Source organism: Magnolia sinica, chromosome 14 (genome assembly GCF_029962835.1).
Source record: "Magnolia sinica isolate HGM2019 chromosome 14, MsV1, whole genome shotgun sequence".
In the NCBI taxonomy this organism is placed as follows: Eukaryota; Viridiplantae; Streptophyta; class Magnoliopsida; order Magnoliales; family Magnoliaceae; genus Magnolia; species Magnolia sinica.
This window is the reverse complement of record NC_080586.1, coordinates 58,570,101-58,591,423: the sequence shown is the minus strand read 5'-3', so window position 1 is coordinate 58,591,423 and position 21,323 is coordinate 58,570,101.

The window sequence follows — 21,323 nt, the reverse complement described above, 5'->3', positions numbered from 1 at the left end:
GGGTTTAGACATGCATAGCAATAAATCATAGTAATTGTCATCATAATTCGTCATGGATTCTTAAATACATGGAAATTCTAAATAAGCATGTAAACAAACACAATTACAGGGAATTTAACATGCATAGAATGAAATTGGTAGCTAGTCATATGCATGGGGGACATGCAGTAGGAAGTTCCTCATCTGATTCAGAAATTGGGGATATATCATGCTATAATTTTTATAGTAAACAAGAAATAAGGAAAAACAAGGGTTTTGACAGTTGAGGGTCTAATGTTTTTCCCCAAATTGGGTTTTAACCGAGACGACATTCTAAATCTACCATTTCCACACATGCAATTGACATCCAAAGCAAATTCTACACCCATAATCGCTAAATTTGACCTAGGTTTGATAAACATCCACCTATAGTTATGGTCTGCACCTAGGAATGGTTTGACGGCTCGAGCAGCCACTCCTAAGGTGCCGGTCCTGCGAGTTGGTATGTCGGAGCCCTGTGCCGATAAAATTGCATGTTAGAAGGCGTGTATGACTTAAGACACCCAAAATTTAGAAAGGGGCTGGGCTGATTACCTTTCTTATGGCTGATGGGCCGCTTCTACAGCAGCCGGGTAGGGGCTCTGATGTGAGTTGTGGTAAGAGGGAGGATTTCTAAAAAATCCAGCTCCTTTGAAACTTCCTTTCTCTTTACTCTCTCCACTCTCTCTCCTCCTTGCAACAAAAATTCATATGAGAGTGAGGGAGTGGGATTTTGGACTGTATTATGAAATTTTAATCTAAATGGCCTTAGGAGTTCTTATTCTAACATGCATACCCCTAGTGGGTTGATTTTAGGTCCCTAGGACCATTACGGTGGCCCCTTGGCCCATTTGTGTCATGGGGTAGGTGCTCCATTGTCAGCTAAGTGGTTATTTGAATTTGGCGGCAAATGGATGACCCGATTGGCCGCGGGGGCTTGATTTGTGATCAACGGTCACTGATGATCGATCAGGACCCAGTTATATGGATATGAGCAGAGAAATATCCCTGACTCATGGCCCAAGTTTGATTGCAATTTAACGGTTGGAAAGTCGCAACTTTATCTTTTTAGTGGCGGGACCAACTCACTTAAGTTTCAGGTTTCAAGTCTTGGAGAGTCGCGCCTTTCAAGCTCTACCTTCACGGTCCAAGTTTTGTGGTTCGGGGCATCATTTGGGCCCACCATCCGCGATGGACGTTAAGCCCAGTGAGATGGACATTATTCTATAATTTCGGAACTACTGGCCCACTAACGAGCGGTCTAGAGCTTGTTCGGGTAATCGGGGCGTTTCTGAAATGAATTGGATAGAGAGATTTTTTTTGTGCGCAATGGTTAGGGTCTGGATTAGCTAAGTCCATAGTGTGGCCTATTCGCAATTAGCAAAAATGGCAATTCAGTCATAATCACTCTAAACCATCGGTTCTTAGGCTAAGCGGATAATTAGGTTAACCTGGTTCGCTAGTTAAGATCCGGCTCATAGCTGGCTTGGCTTTGGGTAGTTCTTTAATTTGGTTACAGTTGTCTTGATTAGTTAGTGATAAGTTGGTTAGATTTGGACCCTAGATAAACAATTCACGAGGCTAGACTTGAGGTTTAAGTGATTATGCGGATTTATTGGCTTCATACGGTTGGTTAATCGAATTTGTACGGCTCTACGTATAGGCTCACTTCGAGCATAAAGGGTCAGTAAGCGATGACGTGGGTTAGTTATAAAAGTTTTTAAAAAGGATTTTTGACAATCCAAAATAGGAAAAATTCAAGATGTTACAGGGCCATTAGCACGGGATGAGCAGTTCCTTTAGCTCAGAGATGACCTGCAGAGCTGAGCCGTCAAAGGAAGGAACTCGGTAGGAGAAGAGTCCCCTCGCCAGGAATGTCTACAATGCAGGTTAGGGACCCATGGGGAAGGAGCTTGGGCTCTGAGTCTCGAGCTCCCCAACATCCCGAGCTGACCAGGTCAACCAATGTAAGAGAGGTGGTACGAGGAATCCAGAGAGAATCTTACCCCAAAATTTAAATGAGAAGGATTCAGCTTGATCTCAGCCGAAAATCATTTCGACACATTCAGGTTCAACTGAAGATTACTACGACACATTCAAGCTTGGCTGAATATCACTTTGACAGATTTAGGATAAGAATCTTGCCAGATTAAAGACCCTCTAATGTAGTAGAGTGAGATTCGGAGGTCCGAAACCTTCTCCCATGCCCCATACATATTACTACATATTCTAAACCAATGAGATAAAAATGAGGTGACATACCTAAGCCCAAACTTTGCTCATTGCATTCATCTTTTACAAGCCTGACTTAGGCATCAGAGGTCCACAGCCGATCACCAGCACACCCCCTACTGTTCGTATTTTCTTTAGTCTTTGTAAATCAATCGAACGGTGCAATTCTACATAAACTTCATTTGTTGGCCAGATTTTGGCAACAACGGATTGATGTCATCCGTGGGAAGCGATGAAGCCATGTTTTCACTGTCTTTGGCTACAACTATTCCCAACACTCCCTCACATGGAAAATAAAAAAAAAGAAAGGCCTCAGCGACAGTTGAGTCCCTAACCAAGCTCTGTTCGGGGAGGAGCAGGCTTTGTAGTTACCTCCCTAGTCCCAGCCACCCTCATAGGTTGTGGCCAAGAAATTGCTGAATCGAGGAGGTTAGCTTAGTTCCCTTCAGAATCCGGTCGAAACCCTGACATATAATGTGGATCATATCATGAGGTTACTGGAGAGGCAACAAGCATCCTAGACTAACCAACAGGAAACAACGGAGGTGGCAACCGAGTAGTCCCTCCTTGAACAATTGCACCCTGAGCATCATCATAGACAAGTGCGAGCTAGAGAAAGCCTCACCGCCCCATCCCAAAAGTGGGCGACTACAGAGCTCGTTGAATTTGACTTACGCCATACTATCTAGATGAGAAGCGACTTGCTTGGGGAAAGAAAGCCCCAGAAGCCATGATAGAAAGCGAGGTCCCCTGGGGCCGGATATCAGAGAGATTCAGGACTAGCTTGGTAATAATCGACAAGCGTAAAGAGCAAAGGCCTCGGTATTTGTTGATGCCCTCCTTAAGCGAACAGAACCACCATTCACCGACGACATCATGCAGGCTCAACTACTACACAGATTCAGAATGTCATAGATATAACCCTATTCGGGTTTGGGCAATGCTTCCAAGTTCATGGAGTCATTTCGAGCATGGATGGACCTCCATAGCACTTGTAGAACTAAGATGTGCAGGGCATTCTCCTTAACTTTCATCAGGGTAGCTCGAAAGTAATATATGAACTAGAAAGCGAAGTCAATTAGCTCTTTCCCCTAGCTCAACAAAGCCTTTGCTACATTATTTATCGAAGGTAAAGACACTCACAAACCAACAACTCACCTTCTTACAGTGACTCAAAAGGAGGACGAGTCGCTAAAGAATTAAATCATCTGGTTCAAGGCTGAAGCTGTCTTGTTTTAAGACTACTCTGATAAGGTATCCCTCACTGCCATGATGGCCAGACTTAAGAGAGGGAGGTTCCTCTTCTCACTCAGTAAGAACACCCCTAAAGACCATGAGCGGCCTAATGAATCGAGCTTAGAAGTACACGAACGTTGATGAATAGTTCGGTGCTTGTAAATATGTCAAGGGCAAGAGCCATTTGGTAAAAGATAAAAAGAGAAAGGAGGCCAAGGAGGGACCCATCCCCAACCCCAAAAGAAATAGAGACGACGACCAAGGTGGCGCTCCCTGGACTCCCCGAGTTCCAGAAAGTCGAATTCGCTAGTTTACTCCACTAAACACCACACATGAGCAGGTTCTCATGGACGTCAATGACAAGAGATTTTTAAAGTTGTCGAATAAGATGAGGGCTACTCTAGAGAAAAGAAGCATGTCAAAATATTACAATTTTTACCAAGATCACGACCACGACATGATCGATTGCTTCGACCTCAAGGAGAAGATCGAGTCCCTCATTCAAAGGGGCTACCTACGCGAGTTTGTGAAAAGGCCAAGCAATATGTCCTATAAGGGGGGGTGAATAGGAGTATGCTAAATTTAAAACTTTAACAGTGGAATATAAATGAATAAAGGAAAGATCAGTACAGAAATGTAAAGCAACCTCAAAATTCTAGTCTTGAGAGGTTGATACAAATGTTGTTCTAAGGACAACCTTGCATCATAGAAACCAAGGGATTATAGCAGGACAACCTTACTAGAATGATTTGAGTATCAATATCTCAAACTGAAGAGGAATAAAAAGTAAATAGCAAGAATGGAAGTTTAAACAATTACAACATTCCCCACAATGCTTGAAATGTAAATATTACAACATTCACATTCACACATATATCCCACACTTTGAATGATAAAAGATATAGCAAATAAACAAACATTCAAATCACAAGACACAAAGAATTATAGTGGTTCTCCTGTGTGTTCACTAACTGTTAAACAACAGCCATACAGCTTGCTACTCCACTCCTAATATCCTCACACAGTGGATATTAGTGTATGAAAATAGGTTTTTCTTAGGTTCACCTAAAACCCTCACAATTGTGTCTTTCTAGTGGACTTACACAATTCAAAAAACTCCACACTCTGAGTTTTCTGGCTCTCATCAGATAAACAACACTTAGAGATTTTTCTGGTTTAATCTCAAAGAAACCAAAAAACATAGAAGATTTACACAAATATAAAACACCTGAATTTCTTCTTTTATTGCAGCCCGGAAGAACCAAATCGGAGTAGAAGTTCAAATATAGAATTTCAATGTCCAATACTCACTTTGAAATGGTTCTAGGTTCTAATTGATTTTAAATTAAATCAAGTTGGGCTAGCTCTATTTGATTTTGATTCCAAGAAGTGGAATATCACAATTTCTCTTTCAAATCAGATTGGAATGTAGAAACAAAATCAAATATAATAACAAAAGAGAATATTAAATATGCAAAATGTAGCTTAAAAAGATTACAAACTTATCTCTCAGAGTGATGCCTTGATTTTACTTGAATTGGATATAAAACTCTAAAAATCGTGCTCTTTTTATAGTTGCAGAAATCGCATCTATGACTGGTCGTAAGGACACTACGACTGGTCTTAGAACCAACAACATTTTGAAATTTTGAACGCGATCGGATAAAACCGTTCCATGACTGGTTGTAGGCACTTCACGACTGGTCATAAGTCCTCTATGACTGGTCGTGACATGCACATGACTGGTCATGAGAAACTAGAATTCATTGCTGGAGTTTGAGTCATAGCTGCTGGACTGGTCTTGAACGAGTCGGCACTATTCACACGACCGGTCGAGCAGACTCTAGGACTGGTCGTGGCTGAACCAAAAAATTCTGAAAATTTACAACAACTTAGGACTGGTCTTGGAATTTCTTAGACTGGTCGAGCCAGTTCTAGGACTAGTCGAACAGGGTTCAGGACTAGTCTTAGAACAGTTCAAATACATATAAAGTGATTCAATTTAAATTATGTATACAAAATGACCTACCCTAAGGTCAATCTAAGGTCTTTCATACCTGAGACATGATGTATGAACATTGAATATTCTTTTCTTCAGATGATTAATGATCTTTGAAGTTCATGAAGCTTGAGATCTTTAGAACCTTAAACTTGTCGTTATTGAGTTGTACTTTACCTTGAGTCTTGAACAAGATCTCGTCTTTCGATGTAGCTTTAAAACACTAAAGCTTACAGAAGAGAACAATGTACTTGATCTTGTAGTTCTTGAAGTAGATCTTAGTTCTTGACTTGAAGTAGTCCTTGTACATGAGATGCAGTGGCTTGGACATATATATCAATGTGCTACGCAAGACACAAATTAAGGTTTTGGCACCACAAAATTTGACAATCAAAGGAGCAAATAACCATAACACTTACAATCTTCTCCTTTGTCAAATTTGTAACAAAACACACTCAATAAGTATAAGAGAAGCATCTTAATAAACAATCATGCACCAGTTATAAAAGAAGAACCAGTTATAGCCTAGTTAAAGAATCATGCACCAGTTATCATCAACTTAGCTAGTTATCATCAACTTACCACACATCATCATGAAGTAGGCAAAACATGGTAAAACACCTCCTTATTACTCCCTCCTAAGTAGCACACATAAATCCATTATGCTATTACTCCACAATTCTTATCCATAAGCAATCAATCCAAAATATGAAATATTCTCCCCCTTTTTGTCACAATATGACAAAGGAAGCATAAAAAAAAAAGAGGAAGAGGAAGACTAGCAAGAGAGTAATAAAGGAGTTAACTAGGCAAGATATGAAAGATATATAAGCAAATTCAAAGTTCACATTACATTTACCAACATAAACCAAAGTCAACCAAAGTCAGTCTCACGAACTGAAAGAAAGCAAAGTTGCATAAAAGTTATTACAGACCATAGGATAAAAACACCTAATCAGATCCAGAAGAAGGAGCATGTATGGTAGGATCAAGTTGATGAAGGCCCTTGTTTAAGCACCTAAGATACTTGCGCATATATTTAAATTGTAAATCATGGGCAACATTCATGTTCGCTACCTTCTCCCCAAAAGCACGAAGAAGAGCATCAAAATCAGATGGCTCATAGTCAGGATCATTTGCAGAGTCTGATTCAATTTCATCTAAAATGTCATCCATATTGATATCATCAGGAGGAAGATTGCCACCTTCTTCTATATTCCCTGGTTCAGCTCCACCACCACCCACATCCACTTGTTCAGGAGCCAATTCCAATTTCATATTGTTCATATTTGAATTGTTAAAAATAAGGTGATGAATAGGAGCCTCTCCAACAGGCATAACAACTAGCATGTGAGTAGCTAATACAGTCATAAGATATGTAAAAGGAATATCACTGTCCAGGATGGATATAAAATTGAATAATAGAATGACATATCAAAGATGGAAGATAAACTTGAGTACGAGAGATAATGGAATGCAAAACCCGAACCATAAAGGAAGTCAGTCCTGTTTTGTTACTAGAACGTGGATACATATTTGAAATAAATATTCGATGAAGAACCCTGTATCCGGGTAATAAGTACTTGGAAGTAAGCACATTCCCTTTATGAGTCCATTGTGCATCTATGTTACATAATGCTCTAGTTAATACACGTTTTTCTGATTCAGAGGGTTTCTCAACTAGAGTATGAATAGGAATACCCTCATCATTAACAGATATGTCCATTAAGCCCGAAATCAAATGTCGATCAACATCAAAAGGGCCTTCTCTAGTAGTAATTTTAAAAGTTAAATTCTCAGTCGAAAATTCATAAATACACACAAACATAGCCTGCACAATAGACTGGTATGTTGGCCCACCCCAATGTAGGATGTTATCCCAACCTACAGATTGGAGAAGAGGAAGGAGACTAAAAGGAGCAATGTGTTCAATATCCACAGGTCGCTCAACAATGACCTTGCGCAATCATAAATCCCGCACATAGGAGGGATCATCTTTGGTCATCTTCGGGTAACTGAAGATGACGCCTTATTAAAGGAGTTGATCTAGATGAGGAAGCACCATAGGAAGTTTTCTTTTTCCCTCTGGTATCCATTTGCAACAAGAGAATTAAAGAAGCAAGAAGTTACAAAAGATGTGGAATGGGTTTTCTCAAAACAGAGTTTGGAGAAGAAAACCTTAAAATCTTCTAGGAAACATGAAATCAACCACTCCAAGGAAGAAAAATGAAGAGATTAGAGCTTGAATCTATAAGAATAACTAAAATAATGTACTAACCTTGATGAATCAAACGGTTGGGTACGACTAGTCGTGCTACGGCCCGTTGGAGAAGAAAGAGGAAGTGAGGAAGAAACGATTTTTCCCCAAATTAAAAGATCCAGGGCGCTACATGACTGGTTGTGGGACGTCCTCGACCGGTCGTGCCACGACTAGTCGAGTACGCCCTCGACTGGTCGTGTAAACACAAAAATATGCATTTTTCATATAATTTTGAAATTTAATCAAATAAATTAACAAATATATATACTATAATACAGAAATGCTAATCGATGCCTTCAATTTGAGTGTACCCTTGTACAACCAGTCTAGCCTTGTTTCGAATTATATTACCAAGTTTATCAGACTTATTTTTGAAAATCCACTTAGTTTCGATAATATGTTTATCTTTAGGTCTAGGAACTGGGTACCAAACATCATTTCTCACAAATTGATTAAGCTCTTCATGCATAGCAACTATCCAGTTTTCGTCAGTAAGAGCTTCTTTTATGTTAGTTGGTTCTATCTGGGATGTAAAGCACATGTAATTACATATATCTTCTAGTTGTCTATGAGTGCGCACACCAGTGAGAGGGTTTCTAAGAATTTGAGTGGTTGGATGATCTTTAACAGTCCTCAGTTCAGAGTTAGTTTGATTTGATGCAGTATCTGGTTTATCAATTAAAAGAACTTCATCATTATCAGAACTTGAGACATGTGTAGTTAAGTGATCGTCAATGACCACATTAATGGACTCTTGAATAACACTGGTCCTCTTATTCAGTACTCGATAAGCTCGATTGTTCAAAGAATACCCTAAAAAGATCCCTTCATCACTTTTAGTGTTAAACTTGTCCAGATTTTCACGGTCACGTAAAATATAGCACTTGCTGCCAAAAACTCGAAAGTATTTGATAGTATGCTTCTTATCGAACTATATTTCATAAGCAATTTTGTTATTTGTTTTACTTGTATAAACCCAGTTGATTATATAGCATGCAGTATTTATAGCTTCAGCCCAAAGATTTTTAGGGAGCTTCATACTATTCAACATTACATTTGCCATTTCTTGAAGCACTCTATTTTTTCTTTCAACAATTCTATTTTATTGTGGTATTTTCAGTGCAGAGAATTCATGTGATATTCCCTGATGGCAACAGAATTTCTCAAAACTGCTATTCTTAAATTCTGATCCATGATCACTACAGATCTTACAGACTTGAAAATCTTTTTCTATTTGGATTCGTTTGAGAACTCTTTTTACTTCATCAAGGGTTTCTAATTTATCCCTCAAGAAGGCTACCCAGGTAAATCTAGTATAGTCTTCCACGATTACCAGTATATATTTTTTGCTACCTCGACTCTCCGTCCTGGTTGGTCGTATAAGATCCATATGGAGAAGCTCGAGCGGTTTTGATGTGGCATTGGAGTTCACTTTTTTGTGAGTGCTCCTTATTTGCTTGCCAATCTGGCATTCGCCACATATTTTATCTACTTTTTGTAATTTAGGTAGACCTCTTATCAGTTCTCTTTTTCTCAATCTATATAGATTGCAGTAGTGTACATGTCTAAGGCATTTATGCTATAAATTAGTCTCATCTGTATGGACCATGTAACATAATTGACTAGATGAGCTAAAATCACTAACAATATAGCAGTTTTTAGAAGTTCTATGACCAGTTAATATTACAGATCCCTTTTTGTTTAAAATTTCACATCCTAGGTTAGAAAATTTTAAACTGTGGTTTTTATTGCATATTTGAGAAATGCTTAACAAGTTATGTTTTAAACCTTCTATGTATAAAACATTCTCAAATACAGGGAGGTTAGAAAGTTGAACTATACCTTGGCCAATAATCCTGCAGTTGCTACCATCATCAAATGTGACTGAACCATTAGCCATATCTTTAAGATCGGTGAATAGACCTTTATCACCAGTCATATGCCTTGTGCATTAACTGTCTAAGTACCACTTTGAATGATTTGTCGCTTTGAAAGCCGTGTGGGCAACAAAGCAAGTAACCTTAGGAACCCATTTCATGATTGTTTTGGGTTTAGGAGTATAGTTAGTTTTCTTATGTTTGTAGTTTTTGTAAGAATGACCAACTGAGTTAGATTTTAAGAGCTCCTTAAGTAAATCAACTATTTTCTCAGCTACAGGTTTCGGTTCTGATTTTTGTAGTTGATATGGTTACTTTTACGTTTAAAAGATTGAAACATTTTGGTATTTTTAGAAAACTTTTGATTAGAACTTTTCTCTTTTAAGTTTGAGGATTCTCCTTTTACAAACTTAAGAGGAGTATTCTTCTGTTTAGGAGGAATATTTCTATTGTAGCCCAAACTGGATCGGTCGCCATATTTTCTTGATTCAGATAAAAGTTTTTTTAAACTTTGGATCACCTTGGGCATACCTCCATGTGTCCTTTAAACTCAAAAGTGAAGAGACTTCAAGTTTAAGTTTTTCATTTTCAGATTTAAGAAATCTAAATCGCATTTGCATTTTTCAAAACAATCTGAAATATGAGAATTTTCTAAAATAAGAGAGAATTAAAATTTTCTTTAAGCTTTGAAAACTTTTCTTTTTGAAGTTTTAAATTAATAGCAATTTTACAACTTTCCTTATAAAGGGCATTATAAGCATCTTGAAGATCTTCTTCATTTTCATGATCACTATTCAGATTTTCTTCACTAGTTAGATCCTCGTTATCTGAAAAAGTGAACTTGGCTAGAGTTATAAGGGCTTTGACTTCATTGCCTGACTCGATTTTAGAATCTTCTGATTCAGAAGAAGTTTCAGAATTGGAAGATTCATCCCATGTAGCCAAATACTCTTCTTTTTGGGTTTGTCCTTTTTAAGACACTTGTTTGCCAAATGCCTATATTCTTGGTAGTTGTAATATTAACTGTCTTTTAATGATTTTCAAGTTTTAGATTTAGATCTTTTCTTATCAATAGCTTTTTGAAAATCAACCCTCTTTTTACTTTTGAAAATTTTGTAAAACTTTTTCGCTAGAAGGGCCATATCATCTTCTGAGTTTTCTAAATCAGAATTGCTATTATTTTCTTAAAAATCATTTTTAGAAGATTTAAGGGAGATAGATTTACCTTTAGGAGCTTTAAAGTTGAACTCATAGGTTTGTAAAGAGCCAACTAGTTTTTCTACCCTCATATTGTCCGTATCACGAAGTTCCTAGATCACAGTTACCTTATAATTAAACCGTTCAGGAAGTGAGCGTAGTATCTTTGCACACACTTTACTTTCTGGAATTTTATCGCCAAGACCCCACATAGATTTTACAATGTCATTTAATCTAGTATAAAAGTCCATGAACATTTCATTTTCCTCCATATGTATTTCCTCAAATTTGGTTGTGAGGATTTGGACTTTAGATTTCTTGACAATTGATGTTCCCTCGTGTGTCATTTCTAAAATATCCCTAGCTTGCTTTGCAGTATCACATGATATAATTCTTTTAAATTCATCTGGTGATAGTGCGCAAGTGATTGCATTTAGTGCTTTTGCATTGACACTACTTTCATTTTTTAAAAGAGTGGTCCAAGAAAAATAAGGTGAGATTTTTATAGATTTGGATTCATCGATACCAATTACTTTAATGGTAGGAGGGGTTTATTCAGTCACTGTGGCTTGCCATACGCTCTCATCCATGGATTTTAAGAAAATTCTCATCCTGACTTTTCAATAGGCATAATTAGAGCTATCAAATGGTGGAGGCCTAGTGACTGAAAGGCTATCAAAATTTGACATCTTATAAATAGCTTAGATCGATTAGCTTAGGAATTAAATCCAAAAAAGTAACAATTAGAACGAGCTATTAAGCTCTGATACCACTTGAAAAGGCCAAGCTATATGTCCTAGAGGGGGAGTGAATAGGACTATGCCAAATTTAAAACTTTAACACCAGAATATAAATGAATAAAGGAAAGATAACACTTTAAACAAATCATAGTACGGAAATGTAAAGCAACCTCAAAATTCTAGTCTTGAGAGGTTGATGCAAATGTTGTTCTAAGGATAACCCTGCACCATAAAAACCAAGGGTTTATGGCAGGACAACCTGACTAGAACGATTTGAGTATTAATATCTCAAACTGAAGAGGAATAAAAAGTAAATAGCAAAAATGGAAGTCTAAACTATTACAACATTCCCTACAATGCTTGAAATGTAAATATTACAACATTCCCATTCACACATACATCCCACAATTTGAATGATAAAAGATATAGCAAATAAACAATCATTTAAATCATAAGACATAAAGAATTATAGTGGTTCGCCTGTGTGTTCACCAACTGTTAAACAACAGCTACACAGGTTGCTACTCCACTCCTAATATCCTCACACAGTGGATATTAGCGTTTCACTATGAAAATAGGTTTTTCTCAGGTTCACCTAAAACCCTCACAATTGTGTCTTTCTAGTGGGCTTACACAATTCAAAAAACCCTACATTTTGAGTTTTCTGGCTCCCCTCAGATAACCAACACTTAGAGATTTTTCTGGGTTAATCTTAAAGAAACCAAAAACATAGAAGATTTATACAAATGTAAAATACCTGGATTTCTCCTTTTGTTGCAGCCCGGAAGAACCAAATCGAAGTAGAAGTTTGAATATAGAAGTTCAATGTCCAATACTTACTTTGAAATGGTTCTAGGTTCTAATTGATTTTAAATTAAATTTAGTTGGGCTAGCTCTATTTGATTTTGATTCCAAGAAGTGGAATATCACAATTCCTCTTTCAAATCAGATTGGAATGCAGAAACAAAATCAAATATAAAAAGCTAACAAAAGAGAATATTAAATATGCACAATGCAGCTTAAAAAGATTACAAACTTATCTCTTAGAGTGATGCCTTGATTTCACTTGAATTGGATATAAAACTCTGAAAATCGTGCTCTTTTTTATAGTTGCAGAAATCACATCTACGACTGGTCGTAAGGACACTATGACTGGTCTTAGAACCAACAATATTTTGAAATTTTGATCGCGATCGGATAAAATTGTTCCATGACTGGTTGTAGGCACTTCACGACCGGTCGTGAGTCCTCCACGACTGGTCGTGAGAAACCAAAATTCATTGCTGGAGTTTGAGTCGTAGCTGTTGGACTGGTTTTGAACGATTCAGCACTGTTCGCACGACCGGTTGAGCAGACTCCAGGGCTGGTTGTGGCTGAACTAAAAAATTCTGAAAATTTACAACAACTTAGGCCTGGTCTTGGAATTTCTTAGACTGGCTTAGCCAGTTCTTTGACTAGTCGAACAGGGTTCAGGACTAGTCTTAGAACAGTCCAAATACATATAAAGTGATTCAATTTGAATTATGTATACAAAATGACTTACCCTGAGGTTAGTCTAAGGTCTTTCATACCTGAGACATGATGTATGAACATTGAACATTCTTTTCTTCAGATGATTAATGATCTCTAAAGTTCACGAAGCTTGAGATCTTTGGAACCTTGAACTTGTCGTTCTTGAGTTGTACTTTACCTTGAGTCTTGAACAAGATCTTGTCTTTCAATGTAGCTTTAAAACACTAAAGCTTACAGAAGAGAACAATGTACTTGATCTTGTAGTTCTTGAAGTAGATCTTAGTTCTTGACTTAAACTAGTCCTTGTATATGAGATGCAGTGGCTTGAACATATATATTAGTGTGCTACACAAGACACAAATTAAGGTTTTGGCACCACAAAATTTGACAATCAAAGGAGTAAATAACCATAGCACTTACAGTTCGTCACTAAGTGCAAGGAAGATCGACTAACTCCTCAGCAACAACAAAGAGAGGATCATAATGATAATGAGCCAGTAGGGAAAATCTGTACCATTTTTTATGGACCTGCCGGCGGGACATAATGATAATGGGATGATAGGGGAAACCCGTACCATTTTCGATGAAGACATACCAACTCCTTAGTAAGAACTGTAAAAGGAGCATAATGATAACGAACTAGTAGGGGAAATATGTACCATTTTTAGTAGACCCACGGTGGAGGAGATTCATACCGAGCATGTCGAGCTCATGATTGGAGTGTAAAGCTTATCGAGGAGGTTTATCAGGTGAACCTCGCCAGCCGTCATGGGAAGGAGCCCAGGATAGAATCATATACAATTGCCTTCATCGAGAAAGATGCGAGGGGGATCCGGTACCCCCATGATGATGCGTTGGTGGTCACCATGACTATGGCCAACTATAAAATGCAATGAATGTTGATCAACACAGGGAACTCAACAGGCATCTTGTATGCAGCTGCAATAAAAAAGATGGGGATAGGGAGGTCGAGATTACGACTCGTGCAAACCCCTTTGCTTGGTTTTACAGGAGAGAGTGTGACCTCGAAAGGGAGCATCCTTCTGCCAATCACGACATGAGAGGGCTCCTACCAAGTCATTGCCATTATAGATATCCTCATGGTGGACTACCCTTCGGTGTACAATGCAATCTTGGGTAGACTATCCTTAGTGTCATGAGGGCCGTAGTCTCCATTTATCAGCTGACCATGAAGTTTTTGACCTAACATAGGATCGGTAGAGTCAGGGGCAACTAACATGAAGCCCAACAATGCTACTCGACAACTCTCTAAGGTTGAACACAACAACAATGGGCAATGCAGATCACCTCCTTAGATCTTAGAGAGGGAGGTATAGAAAGAGGATCGACCAACTGGGGTTGTTGCTAATAACATCTAAATAGTGCATATTTATCCTCTCAATTGCACTAGATTCCATGCATTCAAAGTGTTTAATTGATTGACTAACATCTTATTTGTACATGCGATTTAATCCGAAAAACAAAGACGAGATCATGCTTAAGAAGAATGATTAAATCTCAAAAGTTTAATCAAGGAAAGATTTGGATATTTGAAAGACATTAATGAAGAATTCACATGGCAAAGATATAAGAAAATCAAGTACAAAAGATGAAAAAAATAAAAAATTCATGCAGTGCAATAACAAAAGTATAGATTGTTTGGTCCGACTTAATGTCCAAAAAATAGTCCAATAAGAAATTATGATTTTCAGACTTAATTTGGTTCGATACTTAGGTTTGATCGAAGTAAGGTTAGGTGCCACCTAAGGATAGTCCAGTGTGACCTAAGGGAGATAGAGACTTGAGAAGAAATTTGAGGAAATTCAATTGTAATGGAGAAACTAATTCGAAGCAACTGAAGTGATGTTCGGTACCACTAAAGGCTACAGTTGGTGCAACCAAAGTGTAATAAAAGTGTGAAAATTGAGGTCGGTTCCAAGTCAGTACAAACTTTTCCTATTTAAAAGGGCATTCTAAGCCTTTCTAAGTATGAATTAGGGTAAAGGAGAGAGACCTAGGAGTTGTAGAGCTTCTTCATAATCATCATTCTTTCTCAATTTGTCGATTCTAGTTTATTTTTCTTTATATTTTATTTAAGATGTTAGTCATGTTTGGCTAATCTCTTAGCTACGGCTAATGGATGAACCTTTTAATGGATATTTGATGTTTAATTCGTTTCTTCAATGAAAGTTAAGGTCTTTGTGTTGAATTATAATTGAATGTGATTGGATTCCTAGATTGGGGAAGGAATCAATTTGTAAAGTTATTTGATCTATTGTTGCCTGCAGGTACATTAAATGCTTTCAATTCCGTACGATATGATTACTTAGATCTTCATGAGAGATCAAACCTATCATGATTCTAATTTATGTAAGATATTTTTTGATATTACTAAGTTATCTTCCAATTAGAATGGATTGGAATCCATTTCTAATTAAGTTATCAACTCAAGAAGACGAATTAAATTCAAAGTCTATTGATCGGGGATTCCTAAATCCTTAATTCGTGTATACTGCTCTACATCTTCATGAGTGGTTGATAAGCAGTATCCTTGTTGAATCACCTTATGGGCTAGGGCCCTTCCACCTGAATGGCTTCTATAGATGCCTTCATGGACTTCCCTTAGAACATATGTAGCTTCATTAGATCGTAAGCATCTTAGATACAAGAATGAGAACCCTCTTTTGTATAAGACACCTCCCAGGATCATGTACTGAGCAAACCAGTTTTTGATTTTGTGGGCCTCTAGCTTGTTCTTAGGCAGCTCGCCCTGTCACAGATAGCATATGATCGGATCCATCTAGCTCTGTAATTAGTTTATCGACAGGGTCTCCTTTTGGTCGGACTGGTTAGTACTGGGCTCGAGCAAGAATTCGATCGGCACAATCCTGGTGAGGTCATCGTCGACCACCTCAGCTAATTTAGCTAGGGCGTCTACTTTGGAATTTTCTGACCTGGGAACCAAGATGACCTTGTGCTTGTCAAATTCATTGAGCAAGTCCCGTGCCTTTTATAAATAGGCAATCATTCTCTCTCCTTTGGCCTGATATTTTGTAGTGAACTGGTTCACTACGAGCTGGGAGTCATTGTAGATTTTCAATGCTGGGCTTCCATTGCTTTGGCTAGCCTGAGCTTAACAAGGAGTGCCTCATATTCTACTTCATTGTTAAAGCAGGGAATCTGAACCCTAAAGCATACTCTATATTTGATTGGTTTGATGAGATGAGGACCAGTCCCCTCCACTTCCCTGGGAGTTAGATGACCCATCTACGTGGAGGTTATGCTCGTCTTTTGTTTGTTGTTGAGGAACAAGGTAAGTAAATTCGACGCTGAAGTCAGTGACAGCTTGACCATTGATCGCTGCCCTTAGTTGGTATATGATGACGAACTCGCCAAGCTCGATTACCCATTTTTCCATTCGTCCTGACGCTTCCGTTTTTGTGAAACTTGGCAGTGGTTGATTGGTTGGAACCACAATAGTATGCACTTGAAAGTATGGTCAGAGGCATCGAGATGATATAATCAGCACTAGAGATAACTTCTTTATATCTGGGTATTGCATCTCAGCTTGGACCATTGCTTTGCTCATGTAATAAAGTAGTAGCTGCTTGTTTTCCACCTTATGTATTAAGGTCGAGCTGACTATTATATTTGACACTGCTAGGTACAATAGCAGTGGCTCCCCAGGTTCTGGCTTGGAGAGCAGTGGAGGGAACCCCAGATATTCCTTGAGTTGTTGAAATGCTTGCTCACACTCATCTGTCCAGGTCAGCTTCATGTTTACCTTCAACTGCTTGAAGAATGACAAGCATCTATTTGTGGCCTTAGATACAAATCTGTTTAAGGCCGTTATTCTGCCCATCAGGCATTGAATCTCTTTTACCATTTTGGATGAGCACATCTCTAGAAGGGGTCGGATCTTGTTCGGATTCGCTTCTATCCCTTTCTGGTTGACTAGAAAGCTTAGGAACTTTCCCGAGCTAACGCCAAAGGCGTACTTGTTCGGGTTCAACTTCATTTGGTACTTCTTTAGGATCATTTAATACGCCGGTTTTCGAAACCCGAGTACACTACTTGTTTTTCAAAAACCCAAGTGTTAATCTTTAAAGATAACCCAAATTTCACGTACATTTTTTTTCCTTCTATCAGAGTTAGTAATTTAGCGGAATAGAAACAAATCAAGTATAAGAGGGAGTCCAAATATACATAACTAAATATTCAAGTGATTACTCAAAAGATTATGCAAACCAATGTCTTAAATCTTTACAAATATATAAATATACAAATTAAACAAGAATGAAAACTATAAACTAGAGTTGCAAGATTATCTAGCTCCTCATACTCCGCATGAGCACCAACATGCGCATCAACTACATCTCCTGCACACTGAATATGGTTTGATAGCATCAATGTATATCATAGTTAGGTATAACCCCCAAGATTTATTGAAGCATCAAGATAATTAAGCATAGTTCATCAGGAATAGTCTGTAATGAGTATTTCGCAATAACCATTATAAATATGAGACAAAGTCCATTAGATGTGCAAACATAAAATAGATTTCATAATGGTATTCTTATTTAAATGCATGATGCATGAATATGCTCACAGACCTAGGGATGCTCATCTAGCTGGCAAAAAGTCGCTCAAGGAGAACTAGCCACTCAAAAAGGTACTCAAGGTACATTAATGGGATACTAGTCACTTGGAAAAAACCATGCAACGAGGACACCCAAGGTGACCTAGCTTCCTAAGAGAGTATTCTATGATACGTCTAAGGAAAACTAGATACTCGAAAACGTCCATGCGAAAAGGACAACCAATGGTAGTCAAATGCACACGACGATAACTTAGGATCACTCGGTAAAGTACTTTATGGTATGGTCCATAGTGACCTAAGAAACCCCTGTGTCTTATATCGACCACCCGGTACAGTCTGCATGCCATGAAATCTATGATTAGCTCAATCGTTATTATTCCAATTGCAACCAGTTAATTTATCAAAACTTAAAGGTCACTATAATGGTTCGTCACCCAGCATAGGCCAACAACTAAGCATAATATCCCAAACGTCACCCAGCATAGGTCAACAACTAAGCATAATATCCCAAATAGATTTCAACTTGAAACATTAAAAATTTTCAAAAATTTTGCTCAAAATCGAGAAAACATTGATTAGTTGACCTAATCCCCCCCAAAAACTTGTTCACAACCCCAAGTGTAGGGTCACGATATAGTAATAATCTTGGTGAGACCGAGGTCGAATCCACATGGAAATATCTTGTGTGCATTATGAAAGTAACTAGAAGAAGATGTGAATCTAATTCTGAAGTAATCAAGAGAGTAATTATGATTAAAGTAATTAAAACTTAACAAATTCAAAAGTAGTAAGTAGGGTTTTAAAGGATCCACTTGTAGAGATCATGGAGCCCTCTTACTTGATTCAAGTCACACAATTGAAATTAGAGTCCTATCTTATCCAATTGGAAGATATACAATTAAGATCAATCTGAACTTTCCTTGACCTAATTCTCAATGGAGGAGAATTGTGATAATTGGAAGAGATTTCATCACCAAACCATGCCCATGGGACGATGGCTAACAACAGGATTTACCAATCCCATAATCTCGAAATCAGGAAAAGAAGATACTCAAAGCTATTGTAGATCTACTGTAATTTGAGTAACAATAAATTATTAAGAACTGAAAGTATTCCTTTAAAATCAAACGAGAATCAAAGAAGGTTCAACATAAACATGAATTAAAGTAAAAGAAACATCCCATAATGTTACAAGCTTCACCTCTTAGCCCTAACTAAGAGGTTTAGCCAACCATAGACATGATTGAACTAAAGTCTCTTAAGAAAAGCATAAAAACAAGCTAAAGAAGAAGAAGAAGAACACGTAGACGGCGGCTCCACCCTTTTACTCCACTCTTCAAACCTTAGATGATGCCTAGGAACATCCTAGAACTCCTATTTATAGTTGTGCATCACCTCCTTGCGAACCGACTTGAAAAAATTCAGAAACCGCCTCAAATTTACACAGTCCGCGCAATATCATCGTAACCCTTGATTGGTCGAGGGTTACCTTTGACTAGTCAAGAACCACATTCGACTAGTCGAGGACCACCTTTGATTGGTCAAAGATCACGCGAATTTAGAATCTGATGTTGCTAGAGGTCGAATCGAAGTTTCCTCGACTAGTCGAGTAGGAGCTTAGACGAGTCGAAGCATAGCTTGGACTAGTCGAAGATCACACAAATTCACTTCAAATCTTCGATTTTCTTCATTCCTCACTTGGTTTCCTTTGATCTTTGGCATGTGAATTCTTCATTCTTGGTCTTTTAAGATCCAACCTTTGGCTTGGTGATTTTTGAGCATTAAATCCATGCTTTTAACATTCTTTTCAATCCAAGCTCTTAGAATCACCTTGTAACAAAAACATGTAGAAAATATAACATTAAGCAGTATCATGTTCATAAAACCAAGATATAAATAGGGGATAATATGCAATATTTGATTTTATATCGATGATTACTGTTATTTATTTTTTATTTTTGCATTCTTTTCTAGATTTTTCATTCTTTTTATTCTTTTTCATTGTACATAACCTTTTTGTCGATCTCCCATTTTTTAACTGGTTCTTTTCTTCTTTTAAGGTGGATAAAATTCTTCAGACTCGATTCTCACCATCTATCAATGATTCACATACTAACTATTAGAAATTCTAGAATGTCTTATAGAAGTCAAATTAAATGTGTTTTGTGATTTACATTAACATCATATTCAAACTTCTTCTTAGTCAATTGAGTGTAAGAACTTAGGTGATAGATTACTTATATGATTAAACTCCAACAATTCAAAATTCAATCTCTATTTTATCATACTCAAAGCATTCTTAAGCACACAATTCATCGCTTTCCAAACGGATTTCAACTTGAAACATTGAAAATTTTCAAAAATTTGCTCAAAACTGAGAAAACACTGATTAGTTTACCTAATCCCCTATTCCCAACCTAAAAATCTGCATTGCCCTCAATGTAAAAGAAATAAGCATGTAATGCAAAAGAGACAATGAAAAGAAAAGGGAAGTAATGGAAAGGTAACACCTGAAGAAGGAATTTTGATGCTTTTCCAATGGTTAAAGTGTGAAGATGGGTTGGCACAAGAATTAAACCAATAAAAAGCAAACTATCCTAACAATGGAAAACAAACTATCCTAAAAGTGGAAAGAAAACTATCCTAAACACAACATATATGAAAGCAATAAACCTAGCTATACCTCCATCAGACGAGGAGGTTAATCCTGATAAACAAGATCGGTAAGAGGTATGGACATGTCCTCTGAATCAAATTTCTGAACAAATGGCTTTAATCGATGTCCATTTACTTTAAAGTCATTGCCATCATTTGGATTCCGAATTTCGACAACTCCATGAGGATGACATTAGTAATAGTGAAAGGGCCGGTCCAACGAGATCGGAATTTACTCGAAAAAAGATATAACCGAAAATTATACAAAAGGACCTTCTGACCTGACGTGAATGATTTTCGAAGAATGTGTTGATCATGAAACACCTTCATTTTGTCCTTATAAATTCTCAAGTTCTCGTATGCGTCATTCCAGATTTTTCGAGTTCATTCAACTGGAGTTTGCGCAGTGAGCCAGTATTGTCTAAATTGAACTTTAAAATTTTAATCGCCTAGTAGGCCCTATATTCCAAAGCCGCACTGCAGAATCTTGGCCATGGTTTTTTAACAGAAAAGTGACCACCACAGGCCTGAGAATGATAGAATGAGATGACACTTTGGTGTTCATTGTCTGGCACATATCTCCTTAAGATTTGGTCTGAGCAATATTTAAATAAATATGGATCATCTTATAAGAACTTGTGTACCTCGGCGAAGAATTTTTCTTATCTTGCACAATCCAATGTGTTGGCGTGAAACCTGTGGTAAGATAATTAGCAATATCCACAAACCAAGGTGAATAAGAGACTTTAAACAATTGTTTGTCAGGGAACATGTCATTTATATGTGTCATCTTAAGGGAATCAAAGAGATCAAGGCGGGAAAGATGATTAGCCACTACATTCTCTACTCCATTTTTATCTTTTATTTCCAAATTAAATTTTTGGAGTAGGAGAATCCATCTTATCAAGCGAGGCTTAGCATCATTCTTAGAAAGAAGATACTTGAGTGCCGCATGATCTGTGTGGATGATGATCTTGGATTCAATCAAGTAAGACCT